Source organism: Athene cunicularia (genome assembly GCF_003259725.1).
Source record: "Athene cunicularia isolate RWA chromosome 17 unlocalized genomic scaffold, athCun1 chr17_part1, whole genome shotgun sequence".
NCBI classification, from domain to species: domain Eukaryota; kingdom Metazoa; phylum Chordata; class Aves; order Strigiformes; family Strigidae; genus Athene; species Athene cunicularia.
In genome coordinates this window covers 275,400-295,985 of record NW_020799122.1, presented here as the reverse complement: position 1 = coordinate 295,985, position 20,586 = coordinate 275,400, and the positions used below count along the sequence as shown (strand labels likewise).

The 20,586-nt window shown below is 46.8% G+C and overlaps 1 long non-coding RNA gene across 1 annotated transcript; it reads right to left on the bottom strand.

Annotated features, from left to right (window-relative positions):
* Positions 1-2,101: 2,101 nt before the first annotated feature.
* On the bottom strand, positions 2,102-6,303 carry LOC113486657. The gene is made up of 3 exons (XR_003399614.1): positions 6,164-6,303; positions 5,227-5,314; positions 2,102-2,530 (listed from the first exon to the last, which is right to left on the bottom strand). It is a non-coding gene; the product is annotated as an uncharacterized LOC113486657 (long non-coding RNA).
* Positions 6,304-20,586: the final 14,283 nt, after the last annotated feature.

Below are 20,586 nucleotides of genomic sequence, written 5' to 3'. Positions count from 1 at the left end.
AAAGCAAATGAAGGAATTCACTCCCCGCAGGCAGGCAGGCGTTCAGCGTCTGCAGGAACGCCGGCTCCATCATGCACGCTGGTTCCTTGGGAAGACAAACACCAAAGTTCAGATCGTCTCCCCCAGCTTTCACTGCTGAAGCAGGACGCCGTATGTTCCGGGACACCCCTGGTCAGCGGGGCCGGCTGTGTCCCCTCCCAGCTCCTGGTGACCCCCAGCTGCTCGCCGGCAGATCAGTGTGAGAGGCACGCGGGCCTGGTGCTGTGTCAGCGCAGCTCAGCGATAACCAAACCAGCGGTGTGTTGCCAAGGATGCTTTGGTCACACATCCAAAACACAGCACCACAGCAGCTACTAGGAAAAACAGTAACTATCCCAGCCAAAACCAGTACAACAATTAAACGGTGTTCCCCAACCATATGCACTCATAGCAGATGCTGGGAGAAGACTGTAAGCAATCTGAATCTAACTAAGCACCTCCTCCTCGAGAACCTGCAGTGAACCAGCAGAGCAGCTCTCAGCCTCGCAATGCACACCTGAGATGGAGGCATCACGAAAGCTTGGGCTAGATTTGATCATTCCTCTAAGCCATAATAATCAGCGCTGTGGGCACTGCTTGTAAATCAATGAGTAACTAAAAGAGTGGGATTGGGACATGAACTGTAGCAAGTTCCTAACCCGAAAGTTTCCGAGCCAACATCACGAGCGCTGCGACCCTCCCGGGGCTTCCATTCTGCTAGGAGGAAGGCTTGCACAGCCTGTTCCGCGGTGTCACCCGACAGCAGAGGCAAAGCCGATGCCTGTGCTCGTTACTGACACAGGGGCCCCTCCCAGTTCATCCCTTCGGGTCTTGCCAGTTCCAGATGCTCTTTCGCACCACCTCTGACCCGACCCGCTGTTGGAATCCTGGTGGGTGAGAGCTGGTGGCGCTCTCCTGCAGCACTCATTCCCTAGAGAGAAGGGACACTAAGCGGTGGCCAAAGGACTGCACAGCCACCCTGTGCCCTGCGCTTCCATGCATCTTTCATCTAGGCTGTGAGCTCCTCGGGGCCCACATCCGCAGAAGGGACGAGATTCAGGCACTGGCATTGCTGTTTTAGCTCCACAGCTAAAAAACATTCTTTGGTGCTTTTCAGTCTTTTGCAAATTTCAGAATTCCCAGATCTGAATCACAAACAGTTTAAAAGGCAGATAACTGAGTCTGGACTCCTTTCGTTTCGCACAGAGCTGCTAAAAGCAAGTGACTAGTCAAAGGCAAAGAGCAGATCACTGCTGATCCTGGCCTGGGTGCTGGGCTGGAAGGTTTCTTGCAGACAGCTCTGGTCGCAGCTGCAGGATTCGGGAAGCCTTGCAGGGTACTGGACCACGCTGTACTGGCGTCCAGGCTGCACCAGCCCGGCCCAGCTCTGCACGGGGCTCCGCTGGCTCTCATGGGGGGGGCCACGTACAGCCGCACACCCGCAAGAGAAGAGAATGTTTCAGCGTAACACAAGGACCAGCGCTCGTCAAGGAACAGGAATTGCAGGGTTCCTTCACGGTACCCGCTCCTGCTCCCGACCAGCGTCAGCCATCTCGGGAGATCCCCTGCGACGCATTCTCACCAGCACTTCTGAAATAACGTGTCTGGAGAACTGCAAACTGGTTCAGATCACTCTAAAGCCCCCTTAGTGGTTAGTGCTGTGGGACATTAGTTCTGGATGAGTAATTATTTGGTTTAAAAACAGGTCTTTTGTTTCTTGGGCTATAAAGACAACATGACCACTTTCTGTACTTTTGACCCCAGGGAAAGAAAAGCCACAGATAATAGAATTAAACCCTCATTTCACTTGAGATAATATTTGTGTAAGCTCCCTTAGTAAAATGTCATGTACACTGCCAAGTCTGCAGGTTATCACTTCCACAGTTTGAGTGTTTGGAGACAGGGCTTGGAAGTAGGGGGTATTTGGGGGAAAGCTCTGAGAATTATAAGAGCTGTAACCGTAGAACTTTTTTCCTACTCAGTCCAATGTTTCCTTCAAGACTTGAGCTCAGACAAAATAACGGTTAGGATATTTTTTATTGGCCCAACACAGAAACATTATATAAGGTTTCAAGGCCACACAGACAATTTTCCCCCTTTTAGCAAGGCTCTCTGTAGACTTCGCAGGGAGAAGAATCAACACATTCAACTGTGATGGCAATTGTGCTCCTCTTTCAAGGGATTATTTTAGAATTCTAAGCACCATGAAGCAAGAGTGCAAGTCCTCCCCATCAGCACTCAGAGCTTTTTCCTTATAACTCTGAAATCACACCAACAATAATAAAGCTTCTTGGCCAAGTGTTAGTTTGAGACATGTCATTCCATTCCAGGGAAGAAATGAGCTCTCCCTCCCCTTTCCTGCTGCAGACCTGTTGTGTTTGGATGCCCAGATGGTTTCAGGTAACCAAGATCAGACTCTTCCATAACCAGGGAGCCAGTCCTTCATTGCCTTCTCTCCCCATCAAGTTATCTTTCTTAAAACTGTATTGCTTGGTAAATTGCAGTACACTTCCTGAAAAAACAAAACCAAAACCACCCAAAAACCAAACCACATTAGTAAAGAGAGAGTTTCAAACTCTCTTTGACAGAGGTAGCACTCTGAGCAAGTTGGGCAACCTGGTAGTACAGAGCTTTTTAGAATGGTTTGACTTTTCCATAAGGAAATGAGAGTTAAGAAACTTAGCTTCAAAAAATGCAAGTCCATTCTTTAACTATGCATTATATCATCCGTACTTCTTAACTACAGAACACAGCTCCAGCCTTTCCTGTGAGGGGACTGAAACTACCAGTTCTCTTACGCCTGTTCTCTGTCAAACCTGAACACACTTTTTTAGGACGTGCATGCTCATTCAGTAAATATACCACAGTATAACGTCTTCCTTAATTCACAGCTCCCCACAGCTTCTGCTTTTTTTTATCGCCATGCAGGAATTATAGAGGCAAACTACTGGACTGCTGTGTCTTCATACAAAGCTGGCTTTTGTGGGTAGGCCAGAGAAGGCTGCTGGAGCCAGCAGAAGGAAAACAAGAGACAAAGAAAATATTAGCTCTGCTTTGTGCCATATGCTTTGGTCTCCTGTTACAGAATAGTCAGTCTACAGTGGAAATCAGAGCCCCCATGTGATGCCACAACTGAGACATGACACAGCGTGCAGGTGGTGTTTAACCAGGGCATGTGCATATACGGATCCTCTTTCATTCCGCATCCCCCTCACAGATCCGTGTCTGCTTTGAGCGGCTCCAGAATGTTTGCTTGAAATACTTGTCCAAAAACACTGAGAAAGCTGAACTGTAAATATGCTCCGGGAAGGAAATGGACAAGGGTGCAGTGGAGAAAATCTGGAGAAAGCAATTAGAGCAACCTATATTGTTATGACTAAGCTGCAGAATTCTGGGATTGGAACAACATGAAAAATATTGGAAGTGGAAAGATCCTGAAGTAATGCTGCTTAGGTCCTCTCGGAGGTTATTATGCTTCTGGCAGTGGCCAGTTCAGCATTACCTGCCAAAAAGCAATTTGACCTCACATCCAGGAGACAGGCTGTGCTGCGCATGGCCATGTCGCAGTTGGAAGCACAACCCCAAAGTGACCAGGAACTGTCGTACCTGTGACCCATTTCCACCGGAGGCCAGCACTTGTCAGTCAAGGCAGCTCTCGGGCAGTGGCAGCTGAACTCTACTTTCCCTTGGTCTAGAATGCTTGTGTTTCACCATCGTGTGAGCCGTGCACTCCAAAATATTTCTGCAGTGACTCGATGCATATACTTATCTGTATGTGCACATACATACAGGTGAACACACAGACACAAAGGTTTTTCTGGCATTATCTCAGGAATGTGGATAGATGTTAACTGGAATTATAGTCTGTGCATAAGAGCTCTTGCTCCAGTTTAAGCCTGGCACACAGCCCACCACTGCACCCCAAAAGTAATCACCAGATAGAAGAGTCTGTAATCTGGAAGGACAGATGTGCAATAGAGCATTTTTAAGGACATAACAAGGCTTCTGTGGTTACTTAGTGTCTACTATGCTATAACAATAAGCAATAGAATAATCTCTTACTAAAAAGGAAAAGACTAAGGATTGTTTGAACAGAAATCTTGAAAAAAACCAAAACCTATAAACCTTTCCACAGTGGTTTAAACAGATTATTTTAAAAATCATACTGTTAGTAAAGCCTTTTAAATTCCATGTGAGAACGACTATTCAGCCAAAATCCCAGAGAGCAGTTGTAGATAATTTCTAGTTGTCTTACTGTTCAAGCAGAGACCTTCCCAAGGCTTTCCACTACTCATCCTGTTTCCACCCCTCTAACAGAAAAACTAATGAATGATGGGCCTTCAGGGTAGTGGTTTTTTGTTTGGTTTTTTTTTTCCTGTATTCCAGATACTTAGTATTGAGTAATATGCAGGATCCAGAAAAAAGAAATTTTCCAAGTCTTCTTTTTCAGCCTTAAAAATGCTACAGAGACAAACACTATTTCTTCTCTTTTGCAGGTCACTTGTGCTAGACAAGCTGCTTGTGATGCATTCCATGCTGGGACCAGCTCTAAGCCGTGCATCTGCTGGATTTAGGAATAAAGAGCTAGTCCATAAAAGGTGGGATCAGAGGAGTGGCCTCAGGGGCACGGCAGCGCATTACTTCTGTGAGGTCAGAGTGTTTCACTGAAAGATATATACTGTTACAGGAAAAGGCCTTCCACTTTTTTTGATTCTGCCATTATTTATTGTTTGCATTGTTCCTTCTGCCACGCTAGATCACACAGGAGAAGTAACTGGAGAGAACGCCCTGCATCTTGCCCTGGAGCTCACGTTTGCCACTGCAAAGGAAACTTTTGCTATTACTATGTGCAAGAACATTTAAGCTATGGCTCATCCAAGGTCCCTGGGCCTCCCAACAAGTGTGAAAAACATTCAGTTTAGGAATAACCTTGCTCACAATAATATTTCCTCCATGTCCCTTTCTATTTTCCTTCTCACTAGAGAGACATTCACGTAAGCAAGGCCCCTGAAGGAGCACTGTTAACTATCCTAGAAAATTTTTTACAAAGAAAAATATTTCGGTTTTTTTCACTGTACTTAAAATGACCACAGTCTTTAATTAATTGCTTATGTCATTACTTTCCTAGCTGAAAAGTCATTTGAAGCAGGTCTACCCAGCATGAACTAAAAAGGGTAAAGTGATTTCTTTTTCAGTAAGGACACTTACCAGTGAAGATCACTATTTCTTCAGCCTCAGAAGTGCACAAGCACTTGCTTTGCATGGTTAAGATGACTGTGACGACAGGAGATGGTAGCTACAAGAGACAAAGGAAGATGGTGAATACCTGGACAAGGCCCATCTCAAGTCCCTTACTAACACCATGTTTAACTGTAAAACATCAGGGAAATCCTCTGTTGAGAGGAGAAACTGCCCTGCAGCGGGAGCAGGACCTGACCTCCAGGCTGCGCCCCGGGGCCCTGACAAGCAAGAGCAAACCTGGCAGGTGAGGCAGGGACACAGCTGCACTGCTGTGCAAAAGTTTAAGACACTTGTCAGAACATTCCACACCTCAGTGATTTTCTCTATTGCTCTTTCACTGGAATGTTTCCAGCCTCAGCTACAACACCCAACACAAGAATAAACCCTCCCACTTCCACTCCAGAGTCCACATTTACTATCTGCCACATTGGGCGTGCTTATGACATTCTGCCTTCCTGACCGGAGTGGCAGAGGGCACCCAACCACACGACTCTTGGTCGCAGCTTTGCCCGCACCGTCACCCTGCCCACGCCAGAGCGGCCAAGGCTCCTGCTCTTGTGTCGGCCCGTGCCCGGGCACTACCAAATGCTAAGGGGGAACATACAGACCAGCCTTCTCCAGGGTAAATCCCCATGCCGCATCAACCCTCAGTTATGGATTTCCATGTTCTCTCATAACAAAAAAAGATCTCAGGTAGTTGCTGAGTTGCCCAACATTGTTTTTCATAACCCAGGTGATCAGCATTAATAACAACCTTGTCTTTTACCTTCTTATTGCTGAATCTCATACCACCTGATGCAGATCATTCCCATGACTCTTGCCAGGGTCACAGGCCTGGAAGTCACCTACCTAATCCCATTTATCTGTTACTTTCCACATTAGCATAGAGCTTACTAGCGCCTACCTTCAGGTACTTCCCACAGAGCTGATTCAGCCCGAGCTGGCTGCAGCCTCCCCACTTTGCTGCCTGGTAAGTTCAGAGACAGGCACTGCTGCTCGCTGCCTCTCCATTGAATAGCTTGATGGAGATGGGCAGGAAAAAGGGAGAGGCAGGACAAGTAGAACACTGAGCAACCTTCCCATGCAAAGTACCTCATTTGACATCAGTTCCAGCTCTTTCCCTTTTTAACAGCAAGGGCAAGTACCCATTCCATTCTGCTCAGGCCTTAATTACTAGAAGCCTCCAGGCCCTGGGAGGAACTGCTAACCAGCTGACTGTTATCAGCTGTAATTATTTACTAGCTATACCTGGAAACTGTGACATTTATAAAGCAAGAGCCAGGGAGCCCTTACCTTCCCTATGTGATTAGCTGTAAATAGATTTCCTAAGCTTTTTATTCTGTAAGGTTTTCTCCACAGTATAAACTCATAAGCATATCATTCCTTAGGTTTGTTGGATTAAAAAAAAAAATATGGCTTAGAAGCAGTTTGAATTAATTATTAATTAAACTACCTCATGGGATTTATGTCCAGGAATAGAAATGTGTCTCCTTAGATTCAGGTGTCTGGGTACATCCTTGCAGCCTGATTTGCAGCTCACTGCTAAATGCCATTTGGTCTTTCAGGTGCTCTTTGTGCTGGTACAACATCTGCCCTTTCTGACACCAGCTCTGATTGTCAGGCTGGGCAACACGTTTCTGCCTAATAACTCCACACGTACAAGCAGCCCTGTCCAAAAAGGCAGAGCAGCACTGAATGACAAGCAGGGATGGATTCTGCATGTTGGGGGGTGTCGCTTTTACGAGGTAAATAAATACCCCATTTCCCTTCTTACCTTGAAAGCGATGGGAGGACGAGTTACAGTAGCATGGGTCTCTGCTTTGGCCCCTGCCATGCTCCTGCACAACAGCAGGTTGCAGTTTTACAGACTTCTGCTCTGCTATGCTGTCAGTCAGCTATTGGAAAGGCTGCGGCAGGCTTGAACATGCTCAGCTAGAACATGTTCGGGGAACGTTTGTGATAGAGGCAGCGGCTGCGTGCACGCTGGGGAGGCAGCTGTGGATCTTGGTGCTGGTTTCAGCTGGCTGATTACAGGTCAGACCCGTCTCCCCTGAAGCCGACAGGACCAGGAGCACCGTGAACACTAACTCCGCTCTGCCTCTGCTATTTTTTGGCTCCTCAGACAGTCCACTCCTGGGTCAAGGGGGAATTTCTGAGTATGAATCAGAGTTTATCTCCCTGCCCAGAGACGATCCTGGGAGTTACAAACTATGCCAGGAAAAATTGGCAGAAAATAGACAGAATAGAATTACCAGATAATAGCTAAATCTAATACCCTGGTTTCTTTTGTCCCTTTTCAGCACTGGCTGAATCGTCCCAAATTAAATGTTTCTATCTGGAGAAGCCCTGCCACTTCTACCCTGTATTCCAAGTCCTTAGAGGACCAGTGTCAGTACAGTTTGTTCCCAGAGCTTCACAGAGATTAGACTGGATTCAGTTATGCCTCTCAAAGCCTGGCAAAGCCGGGACTGTCAGTGAAAAAGAAGGTGCCTTACCGAGATGGTGGCTCTGGAGGCACTGAGAACGAAGACTGGCAGCAGTGGGAGCGTGACCACTGGGCAGGTGGGCGGGTGCTGCGCCTCCCCCGGCGCTGCCTGCGGGCAAGGGCTGCCAGGACATCCAGAGTGTATCTGCAGAGGATGTCAAACTCCAGCAGAGAGCACGCTGGGTGGTTCTGTGCTCTGGATCCAGTTCATAAAGATGATGCTTTCTGTACAGAAAGCCTTGCCACTATCACCAAAGACATCCTTTCTTTCTTCTGAGCAGTTCTTGGCATCTGCAAATGGAGTTTCTAGGTAAGATGCCAAAACGAGCTTCATCTGTGTAATCCCAGATCAAGTGAGGGCATCCAGAAGATTAATTTAGGAATTTTCTCTACAGGCCTGCTCCTGGAGAGACCCAAACCGTACCCTGTGCCTCTGCTTTGCTGGCTTTGTTTACGTCCCCCAACTGTACTGTGGGCAGGCAGTGAGGAACAAGTAACGAGGGTGAGGAAGTGTCTTGGCACGGCGGTACCAGCCCAGTCTGCTGTGCCGGACTGGCAACAGTGTCTCTCCTGTCAGGTGAACCCCCACTGGGAAGACTGGTTGATCGAGGGCTTCGCAGTGGTGCCAGATGTGGTACCAAGCAAGGGCCCACTTGGGCTGGCGTCGCCGTGCTGAAAGGAGCATCCACCTTGGACAGGGAGGCCACGCGCGCAACAAAACGTCAGTGACAACGGCACAGGACAGCAGGGAGGGAGCCACCCGCACCTGCACAATTCACCTCAGCTGCAGAAACCGGCCCCATGGACCACGCAAGAGGGGATGGTTCCTGGGTGGGTTAACTCCCACCCCCGCCTGGAACGGCCTGGGGAACACCGGCCGGGCCAAGCCACAACCGGGCCAAGGACCGCGCGGCAGTTCAGCGGTGGGCATGAATGAATCCCAGCACCCTGAAGTGATTAAATATGGGCCTAAAGGTAGCCCGTGTTGGCACTTCCCATCCGCTGCCTTGTTCCCCTGGGACCGGGGGAGTCAGCAGACCCCCCAGAGCAGCTCACGGCGGGTCAGCCGCGGAGCTGTGCCAGGTAACGCCTCCGCTGCCCTCAGTGCCTGTAAGAGATGAGTGTGAGTTTTGGAGGCTGTGGGACTGCCATGGGACAGAACTGTTTCAGACTGAAAACTATTATTGGAGACTGTGTGTAGGGTTAGAGGTTAAACACGAATTTGTATTTTATAAAACAGCTTCTCCTGCACTGGCTTGTCAAATATTGACCTCAGGGTCCTATATTTCCCATATTAGATTGATGATCTCACACATTCTGCTAAAATAAGATTTTTAAAGCTGCTTTAGGTGCCTGTGATGTCACCAGAAAAAATATGAAAAATCCTAACTCCAAGTTCTGGCTGGAATAGTAAACAGGATATGGTATGTAAATCTTTGTTTTAAGATGCATTTACCTTACATGCTTGCTGGGTGAGCAACCTCTGAGATTTTATACTGCATTGGGATTCTTTGTACATTTTTTGGTAAATGTTTGCCACATTTGAAGGTATTGGGGTTTTTTTCCTAAAACAAATATGGATGCCTGAGGACACTGATAGAGATTCACTAAGGCAATTCATTAATATTCTGAGAAGAAAACAGGTTCAGGTTAGTCAATGCCTTCTTTAATTCAAATGCCATACGAGAGGCTATAAGACATAAAACCTGCAAATTTGTGCTTGATATTAAGTTGGACACACAGCAAATGTAGTTGCAGCAGGGTGAAATGCAGAAAAGTGTCTGTGCCGCCACAGCCTCATCCCCCATGGGGACATATCATATCTGCCAGCCCTAATCCACTCCAAAAACCAGTGCTGAAAAGGCCAAGTCCCTTCTGGGCTTTAAACAAAGAAATGAGATGCGGAAAGAGAACTACATCCATTTTGCAAGGATGAGTACTGGGTCATGGGTCCTTATATTTTTTTGCAAAGAAAACCTTCCCGAGATGGTTATTCTCATGAACAGCCAAAACAGACATCCTTCTGACAATATAATTTGAAACTCCAGCAGCAGAGTTCAGGATCAATCCCCTATTCACATACAATCTTTATTTACTTTGGGTTGGGGTTGGGGGGAGGGGGGTGTAGTTTTAGTTTGGGGCTTTTTTTCTGTTGAGTTTTTTTCTTAGCTCAAATTTTACAGCACTACAAGAAAAAAATAACTCAGTATTGATCCTTTAAGGTTAAGAACTTGGTGCACTTAAATTATTCTAACCCAGAGAGTTTGAAATTTATAGTCCCTCTTGAACCTCCCTGCCTCACCAGCTTCCTTGGGAGGACCCTGCTGCAGGCTGCACGCCAACTGCAGTAAAATTTAAAGAGGTGAGAGAGAAACTTCCCAGAAAATATAAACATTTCATGGAAATGAAATAAGTCTTCCCTTATAGGAACTCACCTCAGCAAGCTTTAGATAAATGGAAAGGTATTCAGAATTGTAAGTGGATATAAAGTGTGGTGTTTTAGATACATTTGTTTATGAGCAATGCAGGATTGTCTTAGGACGGTGAGTGGAGCAGCGAGGGGCTGTCAGCCCCCTCCCCTGCGCCGGGGTCAGCTGCCTCTGGTTTATGCTCCCTCCAGGACGGGCGGCAGCCGCACACACCTTTGCCCCCCCGGAACAAACCCCCGCTCACTGCAGCCACAACATTTGAACTCATGACACCAGCACACCCTGCGAGGGAGCTGAAACATCCCCCGAGTCCGGAGATGGGAAACTGAGAGTAAGAGCAGCGAGCAGGGCACTGGAAGTCTCTGCTCCGGCGTCCCGGGTCTCCGGCTGACACAACACAGAAGGCTCGCGCGGCTGCACAATAACAACAACTGCGGAGAGAAATAACGTGTGAGCATTAGAAGGGCTGTAAATTCCTCAGCCCCACTCGCTGGGCACTGGCTCCCGAGGCCTGCTCCTCCTGCAGCTTTGCGTGACCCACGTTTCCTTAGCAATCTCACCACATCCACGGAGGGTCTGGGCAGCTGCTGGGAGAATGAGGTGCTGGAAGCAGGAATGGGGATTTCAAGAGGGAACCTTTTAGCCTGGGAAGATGCTGGAGAATTCAGGTCCAGGGTTGGCTCAGAAATGTGGGGGGGTTGGTGCATGTCCGGTGCTGCTCTCTTTCTGAGGATCTCCGCCATGACCTCAGGAGAACTCTGCCGAACGGATCTGACATCGCTTTTGTGGCGTCCACCTCGCGGCCGACCGTTCGCTCAGCAGTGACTTACACAGAGGTCACGGGGAAGACAGCGCTGGCGCGTGCAGGCGCAGCCTCACGGCCCGGTGCAGGGGGTTTGCTCACACCACGCTCTCCCCCAGCCAGCACCTTCTCCTCGTAAATGCTTAACTGACCCCTACGTGTACCCTAGAAACCACATGTTCACTTCTGCACAGAAATCACAGATAAAATCATGCCCTTATCAGGCTTGTCACACTTCATAGGAAATACAGGAAGGGAAAGCGGATGCACAGGACATGCAGTTTTACCAACTCTTTTTAAAAACATTTAGCAAAGTCTCAGCAGTTTAATCCTTCTAGGGTTCCCAGAGTCATTCAGTGAATTTTAACTTGACGCTAATGCCGTAGATGTTGCTTGTGTGGATGTGTTTCTGTGAGAATGAACGTCAGCGAAAACGGAGAAGTGATGCTGCACTCCCAAACGCCACTGAGCGTCACAGGCGGGGGCTCGGAGTGACTCTAATGCATACAGCCAGGTAACTGCTGTCCTCCAAATGCCAAACGGGGATATCAGCTGAGGAAGAACAAACACAGAAGTTTCTGAAATACAGATGAAGCCAATGAGCCACGCAGTTTGGAGATGCCTGCTACTGAGATTTTGGAAGTTTCTGTCTGGGAAGGTAGCACGTCAGAGTCTGTCTTTGAAATCAAGCTGGAAATTTTCTCCCTGTTTCTTCCACAGTTGGAAAGCTGTTTCCCAGTCGAGACACTTGCACACGCATACACAGTGCCTGATTCTGTGGCAGAAGTGCTGAACTGGGGAGACAGCTGTGAGTTAAACTGTGGAGCCAGTAGCACCTTCTCCATGGTACTGGGTTGATGACATCAGGTCTCATTCACATTTGAAAGAAATTGTCTGGATTTGATCTTGGTTGCAGCTGGCTTTGTCTCAGGCCCCCAAGCCCTTGATCTCGGTGACCTCAGTGCAGCCACAGCAGCTGTACTCTCGCTCCTTGCCTTACCTCTCCAGCTGTGCACCTCACCACAACGTCTTCTACTCCCCTGTCACAGATATCAAAGGGCCCCTTCGTCTTGGTCAGGGCCCTGAGTTCTGCCCAGATTGTGATTCCCACTTGAGCATTGCGAGAGCTGATTAGGCCATGAGTCCCATGTCAGTGATGTAAAATAAAAAGAAGCAAAAAGTCACCAAGCCTGGCATTTCCACACATTGTAACCGACTGGAATGCTTTCTGAGGTTGGGTTTCCCTTTCCCAGTTGTTTCTACAGAAATGTAAAAACTCAATTCAGTTAGAAACATAAACCCATGCCGTATTTGTGCATAGGAAATGCATTCTGGGAGTACTCAGCTCAGATTTTTTCTAGAGGTTCTTTGGGTTTTTTTTCCTTTTTGATTGTTTGTTTCTTACATACCAGCCAACTTCCAACAAATCCTTGCTCAGCAATTGAAAGCTGGCTTCATGTTTATGGGCATCACTAAGAGTTGATGGAAAGTTCTTTTTAAAGGAGTTTTAAGACTCAGTAAGCAGCAAGCTTGAAGAAAAATTTGTCAGAACATATATATGGAAAGGAGACAGTGTCACCCTGCTCCTCCTGCATAGAAATTTGGGGAATGGCCCTAGGGAGAAGCATCACAGGCCATAAATCTTCATTATAATCTTTTAGCCAAAAGCCATATCTTTCCAGTCAGCTAATGGCATTTTGACAGAGTGTGCAGCTGAATTTCTGTAAAAGTGAAGTAAGGGATAATGCAGGAAGATTCAGTAGTTTAGAGGCTAAATTCTTCACACCAGTGCCTTTGAAATGGGAGCACTGGTGTGTGTCTGCTCTCTCAGAAAAGCTTCGTTATCCACAATTTATTTTAGAAGTTTTGTGAGGGAAGTTACAGACCAAACACGGATGTCATTGCTTTAGCCGAAAGCAGCCAGGGTACAGACAGAGGGGTCTGCAATGCCCCCATGCCTTCCCCTTTCCTCGTACTTCAAATTTTAAACCTGCAGCCCTTTGCAATCACAGTGCTGCCCTGTCCCCCAGCAGGGCCCCCACCTGTCCCCACCACACCTTTAGTCTGGACCGGCGCTCCGGTTCTGCCCTTCCCTGCCCCCGGACCACCAGCTCCACAGCCCACCCGTGCGGGTCTCCAGGAGAGACGGCATGTTACCTCCACGGCTCCAAGAACCTGTGCCTGTGCCTGAGGCCCCTGTCGGGCGTCTGAGAGCCCCCGCCCCAGCGGAGTGACCCTCCCTGGGCAGGAGGACTCAGTGCTGGCAGAGCGGCTGGGGGTCTGTCAGAGGGCAGCAGCCTTAGAGCCCGAGCCGCCCGCAGAATCGGTGCCAGAGCGGTGCCTCTCTCAAAGCCACGGGCAGCCCGGTCAAGCACACGACTGCTCTTGGCCTTTAGTCCACGCTTATGCTTCTGTCTGCTCATTTTCTTCACCTTTCTGCTAATGAGATATAGTCACTGGTTACCCCTTGGGCCCTGCTGTACCCCCAGAGGGGTTTCCTGCGAGCACAGAGGACGAGACATGTATGGGTTCTCAGGAACATGTTTTAGCATTTCTGAGAAGTCATCACTTACAAATTCTACTGTGAAGGCACAAGCAACCCCACTGCATGAGAGGGGAGAGGAGCCAGGGCTGGCTGTCACTGTTTAATGTATCTGCAGAGTCCTGAAGGCATGCATGGAGGAGGCGGAGGGATAGCAGCACTGCTGCAGCTTCCCTCTTCTTTGTGACATATTACATCCAGAAGAGAAAGAATTGCCTTGTAGGGAGCATAAATCAGGGGCTGCTTTCAGCTTTTAAAATAAGGTAAAGTTTGTATGAATATAATTATAGCCTCTGATGCAAATAAAACAAGATGTGACAGATACAGAAGGCTGCCACTATAAGCTAATGCTATAAAACTTCAGTAAGTGACTAGCAGTTGGCAGGAAGTTCAAAGAAGATTTTACTTTCCCCTGACATTGATACTGTGTCTAAGATATCTCTTTTTAAAGCTCTTTGTTGGATTTTATATAGTTTTTTTAAAAAAATGATTAGTTAGAATTGCCTTTAGCTGCCTCATTTAAGCCAAATTTATTGGTTCCAAAGTACCAAATAACTTTCTTCAGTCACCAAAAAACAACACTATGCTCTTTGTGGTATTTGATTTTTGACAGTGATGTTACATTTTCATACAACAAACATATATTCTATTTTCCAAAATCAGACTAATTAAGGTTATTATTTAACTTATCTCGAACTTCTTCTGTCTGTCCCACAGACAAATACCTGGAGTTTTTACACATACACACGAGCACATAGGTTCACCCAGCAGCAAAGTTCAGTTTCTCCACACCCGAACAGCTCCCCGTGGCTACGGGGACCCTAAGACAAGAGCAGCTGTCCTGATCCCCCCAGACCACCACCTGTGGAGTTTGAGGAGGATCACCTGGGGAAGGGCTGCTGATTGCACGCTCCGGTCTCACGGCACATCCACGAGCGCCACTGTCAGAAACAGGACCACAGACTTTTGGTCCAGTCCAGCACGGCCGGGCAGCCCGGGGGTCATTAGTGCTCCGACCAGCAGCCTTTATTTCTCTTCCATTAGCAAGAAACAGTTTCATATGTCTCTTCATGGACAAACTGTCTATAATGAGGCATTTCAGAATCTGCAGCTTTAAATTTCCAAGTGTCCTCCAGTTTGGATTTGTTTATTTTTTAATAAAGCGATTTCCTTACGTGTGTAGCAGAGCAGTGTTCAAATATGTGAGCAATGTTATCTATGAGGTGTGCAGGTTCCATAACTGGATATGGCAACAGTATTTATACAGCAGGTAACGCGATTGGATCAGACACACAACATCCAGAGGACTGTCCTGTCAGGAATTTGCAGGATTTAAGGATTCTGCTTCCCTATCTGCTAGAAGTTACCCAACTGTTCCCCGTTTGACTGCTCAGATACTCACCAAGTAATCAATCACCATGACTCCTCACAAAGATAACGTTCTGAGCAAGAGTAAATTATAATGATGTAGTCTCCAAGGGAGTATTTAAGCAAACTATAATTACAAAAGGTTACTGCCTATGACACTTTCAACTGTGTATTCCTTATCACCATGTCTCCTACAATTTGTAACCTTAATTTATAGCCTCCTGGGCTACATTTGTCTTACCAGTTGCCAAATTTCTCTGGTCTGATCCCTAAAATGCTCAGAAATTAGGTTGCCTGATATACATTCTATGTTTTGTAAGGCCAGACACTGTAAGGATCAGAATCACACACCATAGCAGTGGTTTAATAAGCAGGGATGCATAACTGTCACGGAGGTTTGCAGCCACGGCTTACAGTGCTTTTACATCAATAAATATTTATTCTGTTGGCACACATTTTCCCCTTGCAAGCAGAGCGTAGTGCTGGCTGCATTGTTCTTCACTAGCATCCCTGTGCCTCTCTGTGCCAGCCTCTCTTTTTGCCTGGTAGGTGCCCTTTACACCACAGGGGTGCTGCACAGGTGTGCTGCGCCGTGCCGTGCCCTGTCGTGCCCTCTGGTCAGAGACAACCAGAACCACAGACTGGGCGGTCCTGCAGGAACCCACCCAGGCGCCCGCAGGTGTGAATTCCCGCACCATGGCCCCTCCTAGTGCCAGCCCCAGCGCCAAGGCCCGAAGGGCTGGGCTCTCACCGCGGCGCAGGAGAGGCGCGGGCCAACACACTGGCTCAAGGCTCAGGTATAGTAGGAACTGTATTGTTGCTGTTTGTCTTCCTTAGGTGATTGCTGCAAAGCAAGGGGCACATTACCACGTGAAAAATGGGGCACCTGGCATCAGAGAGGGTCATACTAGTCCCTGCGTTCTCCTTTACCTCGCAGTACTGCAGGCCACTTAATCTTCACCTCCACAGCAATTGTGGGAGCCACCTAAGCCACAGTGCTTTCGCTCTGAGCAATAGAACTCTCACCAAGTCACTCTCTGTTTTGAGCATCATAAAGTTTGGCAAAATGCCCTTGTTTTAACCTCAGTGAACACCAGTCAGTGCCCAAGAGCAGGCAGTCTAAGCTCAGCCTGCTAAAGGTCCCTCCCCAGGCCCCAGCCCCTATTCTAGTCTGAGATGACATCAGAGATCTGAAGGAATTAGAGACACAGAGTGACAATGGCAGCGGAGAAGAGCCTTGGGCAAAGGGAAACAAGAAGATCCAAGACACCTGCAGCTGCTGCCAGGACAGAAGATCTGGGCCGGTGCCGGGAAGGCCACACAGCAGCTGTGGTTCTCGCTGTTCAGTGAAACAATTAACGCAATCAGTTACTTTCCAAGAACGTCTTGTCTAATGAATCACTGGGCCATTAACCTGAACGGTTGTAATGTATATTCCCAAAGTCAGTATTGCTTGAATAATCCCCAAGGGAATAATTAGAAGTGCATCACATAGAGGAATGTGTAATGCATTTCTGGATCCTGGTAAATACAATGACTCCCCAGCATCCTGTCGGTGATTTAGAAAAGAGTCAGTGGGTGGAAGACAAAGAGGGAGAGGCAAGATGCATGGGTGGCTGATGTTAAAACCTTGCTATGAGTTTAAAGACGTTGTGTATCGCCTTAATGGCATTAAGACTGAAGATGTGAAGCAGAGAAGGAAGTATTTAAATTCAATGGTCAGATTGGTTGTAGATACAGGATTTGGTTCTCCCTGTGGCTAGCCAACCGGTCTGACTTGCTCCCTACTTACTGCAGACCCTGATGTCTACATAATCCACACTTGAGTCATGGTACTTCACACTTAGGTTCCTTTCTAGTCAGCCAATTAATTCCATCCTTGCAGTAACCCAAGCAGAGCTGGCTGAGTAATTCACACAGGGGATACTCCAGGCAGCAGTTATGCATGAGAAGAGGCAAATTTCCCGCCCGTATCCAGGACAGGCTTCTAACGCCACCCCAAAAGCCTCCATCCACCCTTGTGCCATAACACAAAGCACAGAACATTCATCCTCTATGCAATGTTTTAAAGATTATCTAGCCCCCACACACCTTTCACCACTACAGAAATTACATTGAGGTGTTTGGGGAGGAGACGTGACAGACTTCTCCAGAGTGTGGGTGCACATGCTCTTCCCCAAAGGATGCTGCCCATGACCAACACAATCGTGAGGCGGTTGGCATCATCTGGGCTGGATGCCAGGGGCCTTTTCCTGGCATGGCCCAGCAAAGAGATAGAGAGGTGGATGTAATACAGCTACAGACATAGCAGAATGGTGCCTTAGTCTGTCTACCTCAGTTTCCCATCCTTATAATCTATTATGGGTGTTAATATTTGTATAGGTTAATATTAGGGACCAAACTCTGATGGTCTCTGATGTCCTTCTGACGCTGGTGCCCCAGAGCTGCATGTCCATATCACTAGGGGTCAGTTATGGCAAAATTAAGCTAAGCTGGCTCATCACAAAATCCCTTTGGTGGAAAAGCTCCCTTTGCACACCTGAGACTGTTAGCTGTGAGAAAACATAAATAATTCACTGTCCTGTATCCTTCTTACTGCAGAAAAGATTTCAGGTAATACTGACGTTATAAGAGCATAAAACCAGATATATACATCCACATTTCTTCCTCAGAAGGATGAAGTGACCTTCCTTTCCAATAGGATAAGAAATCTAATGCCAGCTTAAGAAACTTAAAAGTTGTTAGCAGTTATATATTACTGGCAACATATTTTACACTAGGCAGCTATGAAAAAAAGTCATAAAAAATGCAATTAAATGTCTGAACTGTTGCTATTTTGGAAATTAAAACAACACACGGTATCCTTGCTGCAGCTTATATTACTTACTTATGACTTGTGCACAGTTATTTTCACCAGTTTAACCATGCTTCTTTTCCATAAAAGTCTGCTGTTAATAGGTCCTTTGGGAACCCTGAAAATAACAAGATCTGTAATAAAAAAATTAATAACACTGAGAGAAAACTCAAGTTAGAAAGGCTTTTTAAAGCACATTAAAGGTTCTATTTAAAAAAAAAAAAAAAAAAAAAAAAAACAGGTAAATCTGAAGTACCATTGCTGAGAAGTGGAAGAAGGGAAGTCCAGTCCTCGAGAGAGTGTCGTGACTCTCCTGTGTGCATGACTCAGTTATTGAGAATACTGCTAGACTCTGATGTTCATTAAAGAATCTTGTGCTCTTGATAAAATCATACGCAATGCCATGGGGTGCCAGTCAGGTTTACATTATTTCTACATATAAAATCTTCCTGTACACAAAAGATTCTAAAGGTAACGCTACCCAGTTCACTAAACATAAGGTAGAAATCAGATTCATTTAAGGTTACAAATATTCCAAATGGAGACCATAAGGAAGAGAAAGAGAATTATACAAACAGAACACATCACTGAACGTTACCAACTGATAATGCTGAATTCTGAACTTCTGTGGTTTCAAAAGATAATGGTTTGCTCTTCCCTGTTGCTCAGAATTTGTCATACACTTGTCTAATTGGGACACTGATGGGGGCATGTACGAAGCAGGACTACGAAGAGTTCTGAAGGGTTTACTGTTTCCAGTGGATGAGGCAGGAAGGGCAGTGTTTAGTAGGTATTTCTATCCCAAATGTGAGAAAAATTCACCAAAAATTGTTACATTGATGGAAGGTGATGAAACAAATTCCATCAGTGTGAGTCTGAAGGTTACTAAAGAAAAATAATGTCAGATAGTTTTAAATCAGTAAATCCAAATCATTTGCTGCAAGCATTCAAGAATAAATAAGTAAAGATTGACTTGAACTTTCAATGTTAATTCTTTCAAGAGACCTTTGAACATTCGGCAGTCTGGAAGAAAATTATTTTTTATATTTAGAAAGGGTATATGAAGTAGTCCAAGGGTTTGTAAGCCAGTAAAACCAGTCTCCAGCTTCACCGTTATTTTGACAATGGTTGACAGGTAGTTTTAGAATCAGTGCCAGGGAAGTTAAATTTATGAAGAATAATTCTGAGACTAAATCCATCTTTTTTTCCATATGGATTGCTAAGATTGATACAAGTGCTGCTGAAAAAGGCTTCACTACCATAACTGACTTGTTATAAGACAAAATTGTAATTTAGAATCAAAAAAACCCTTGAAACAAAAGAATATGCAACAGAAGTGGGTTGAAAATGGATAACGTCAAAATGTGTTTGTTAATAGGAAACCATTACTTAGTAGGAGTGGCTCTAGAAAGGAGCTGAAACTGTGTCAATTCAGGCTAAAATTAAGTCACTGCTTGTTTCAGACTTTTTTCTCTGCTGCAGCAGGGCCTCGCGCGCGGCTCCTCGCGCGGCAGCGCAGACCTCAAGGACACGCTCACCCTTGTCGCCCATGTCACAGGAGTCCAAAGCGCCCATGGACAGTGGTGTGAAGACGTTCCCTCCTGAGCATGGACCTGCGCATGGCAGCGCCCCCGCCACGGAGTTTCCGGGAGAGGTTTCTCACATTCGCTCTTGCTCCTTGCTGCATCCTTACTTGTTCCAACACAATCGTCTATGAGAGAGCTCTGTAAACTGAATCTGTGGAGCGACCTGAGTTAAAAATAACCCTCTTCAAAAAACATGTCTAAAACAAGTTAATCATCGGTAAATAGAGCTACATAATGATTGCAGCCGAATTGGGTGATTCCAACCCGGCACCTCTCAGGGGCTTCCCAAAAGCTGCAGAGTTCCCTCCACCCTTTCAGCCCGACACGAACTGCTCCTGCACTGGGCTTAGCTCAGGAGTAGCAGTCTGGGAAAACACACAGAGGTGAGCAGTTTTCTCTTTCACACCACTGACAAACCCAGCTGGCATTTCCCTGGGGGACTGATGGTAACTCTGAGATAGCAACAACGACTTTCCCACAGACCACCGATGCTTAATTCATCTTAATTCATCTACCTCTGTGCTGCTGATTCTAACCTAAGATTTCTGGATCTCCCTGGGGCTGTGGCAGGGGTTGATGCAAGCAAGTTGAATTATTTTGGCTGCTAATGAAACTCCTAACATTTGCACAATGTCTATAATGATCACAAATCCTTATCTGCACAGTTTAACCAGGAGAAAATAGAGCAATCCTGGATCCATCTTCTAGTTGGAGTCCATGGCTATTCCTGCTGCAGATAGTGTTGCTGCCTTTCTCAGGATAGAAAACGTAAGCAGGATAGAAGGCAGGAGCAAAGCTGGGAAGTATCAGTCAGTAGGTCTCTCAGTATGCCCAGAGGAACCGGGGAGGGAATGAGATGCACTTAGAGAAGTGCTGGAAGCAAAATTCACTTCGGGAATAAATCAGTGGCCATTACAAAATGAGTAATAGTCTAACTGCTTTCCCATCTCTCGACTGTTGTGGGAAACACGAGGCAGCTGTGGATGTATTACACACACTGCCTGTGTTTGAAGATTACAGGGATTTGCTACCACACCCTTTGCCAGCCGCTGAGGCTCGCAGCGCGTGCAGGGAGACCCACGCGCCTGGTGGAGCAGTGACCGTGCGGCACCGTGAAAACACTTCTGCCTCGTGCGAGGGTGTGCAAGCCTCTCTGCCTCCCCACAGAGAAAGGGTCCTCAGACCCTTGAAAAGCCCACCACAGAAAGGATGGTGTGTCCTGTCTGGAAACAGGTGATCCACGGGGGTGGATGGCAAGAGA